This window comes from Octopus sinensis, linkage group LG27, assembly GCF_006345805.1.
Source record: "Octopus sinensis linkage group LG27, ASM634580v1, whole genome shotgun sequence".
Lineage (NCBI taxonomy): Eukaryota > Metazoa > Mollusca > Cephalopoda > Octopoda > Octopodidae > Octopus > Octopus sinensis.
In genome coordinates this window covers 6,537,246-6,539,745 of record NC_043023.1, presented here as the reverse complement: position 1 = coordinate 6,539,745, position 2,500 = coordinate 6,537,246, and the positions used below count along the sequence as shown (strand labels likewise).

Sequence of the window (2,500 nt, the reverse complement as noted above, 5' to 3'; positions counted from 1 at the left end):
CATTTTTTATTCATATATATATATATATATATAATTAAAATTAAAATGAGGGTGAAAAATTGGATATTAATTTGATAACACCAATTTAACACCAGTGGTCTAGCATACTAAAAAAACTGAGGTTCAGTAAATTGTATTACATACATATGAGAGGGATGACCACTATGTGGACAACCCTAATGCTAGAAGTAGATTCGCTAATTGAACATCGACCAAGAAGCCTGTTCGTCTGTCTTCTCTGGGAGCTCTCCCAATCTCTGCACCGACTGTCTGGCGCTTCTATATTTATGACTATATTTTTGTAGGAAAATCATAGAAAATTCCATTGATCATATGACTACAGCTGGAATATTATTGGTCAAAATTCTGAGCAAATCGCCTGATATGCTGCGGCCAATTTCTCGTTACTGAGTTAGCGCGGTTTCAAATCTAGACCATGCTACAACATCAAGGAAGATTCATTAGCTATTTAAAACATACAAGAAATTATTACGTCCATTGTGTATTTGTTTGTTAACTGTGCTGTCTATTACGAAGTGGCTAAAAATCTCGTCGCACATCTAGGATCCGGACATTCATACTGGTCCACTGCATCTGTTGAAAATCAGTTACTGACGGGTTTTCATAAACCTCGAATGTTCTTTCATTTCTCCTCTCTCTCTCTCTCTCTCTCTCTCTCTCTCCTTGTTTTTTGTGTGGTTGTTTCTGTTCCTTAGTTACTTTCAGCTTTGAGCATGTCAGTTAAAACATTTGCTGTTTTATGTCACACGCCTGGTTGTGTGATTAAGAGGCTTGCTTCGAAACCATAAGGTTTCTGGTTCAATCCCACTGTGTGGCACCATTGGCATGTCTTTTAACCCCAGGCCGACCAAAGCCTTGCGAAGAATTTGGTAGACCGAAACTCAGTGGATGCTACACACACACACACACACACACACACACACACACACACACACACACACACTCAAACACATACATACACACATATATGTATGCGTGTATACATACATGCATGCATACATACACACGCACATATACCCTGTTGTTGATGTTGAAATTCCAATGAAGGAGCCTTGAATCTAGGCTAGAAACCGGCTCTTTCTCTATTGGCAAGGAATCTTGAAATAAAACTGAACAATGACATACATACATACATACATACATGCATACATACATACATACATATATACATATATACATACATACATACATACATGCATACATACATACATACATACATACATACATACATAATACATACATACATACATACATAATACATACATACATACATACATACATACATACATACATACATACATACATACGGAGTAGAATTTTATAGCATGGTCACATGGGCTAATTTACGGGGACGAAAACACACCAACACCGGTTGATAAGCAGTGATGGGGGACAAACATAGACTCGAAGACTCACACAAATTCACACACACAAACACACACAAACACACACACGCATATACGACGGGCTTTCAGTTACCATCGAACCCTGAACCCCGTGGCTGTGTAACAAACCCCTTAAACCAACCAGCTTGTTTTGCTTTGTTTTGTTGTTTGTTTTTCTTCCTTCCTTGTTACTGACTTAAACTAGACGAAGTTATTACCTAAACGCATCGATACAGCGTAGCATGATGGTTGCACTTGTCGTGTGGGCATCAACCCTTTATCTCCTCTTTATTTTTTGCAATTTTTATTAAATAAGAGTTTTTTATTGTTATTTTTCTTGCTGATGATAATGAGGATAATGATTGCTGTGAGTATAGTTATTTCTGTCGTTGTTGTTGTTGTCGTCGTTGTTGTTGTTGTAGTTGATGGTGGTGGTGGTGGTGCTGCTGCTACCGTTGTTGTTGTTGTTATTGTTTTTGTTGTCGCTGTTGTTGTTGCCATTGTTGAAGTTGTTATTGTTGCTGCTGATGTTGTTGTTGTTACTGTTACTGTTGTATTTCTGTTGTATATATATAATATAATATATATTATATATATTATAATATATATAATATTATATATTATATATATTATATATATATATATATATAATATATATATTATATATATAATATTACATATATATCTGTGTGTGTGTGTGTGAGTATTTTTAAAATCTTAGGGAATAATAAGTATTCCAGGTTATCAGGACATTTACTGTTTTACACTTTATTAAAGCAATGTAAACAGTATCATTTATAATATTATTACAAATTTGGAATTTTACCAATAGAACCGCAACTCCTATTTCAGGATAACCTTATTATATGGAACACACATAGAAAGTTATATCCAATAAAATAATATAAGCATTTGAAAAATCTACTATAAAATACAATAAAATTATTTGAAAAAATCTATATAACTTACCTGTGGGGAAAGAAGATATTTTCAATCAGCGCTACACGTGTTTCTGCGCTGGTGGGGAGTTTATAAAGACTATACCTTATACATAAACCCACCAATGTGTCCCCAGGCTATTTATCTTATTGTTA

General features: G+C 34.6%; 1 protein-coding gene across 3 annotated transcripts in view; it reads left to right on the top strand.

Annotated features, from left to right (window-relative positions):
• LOC115225308 overlaps positions 1-2,500 on the top strand; it is a 29,003-nt gene that overhangs the window by 22,887 nt on the left and 3,616 nt on the right. The gene's annotated exons all lie outside the window — the stretch shown is intronic.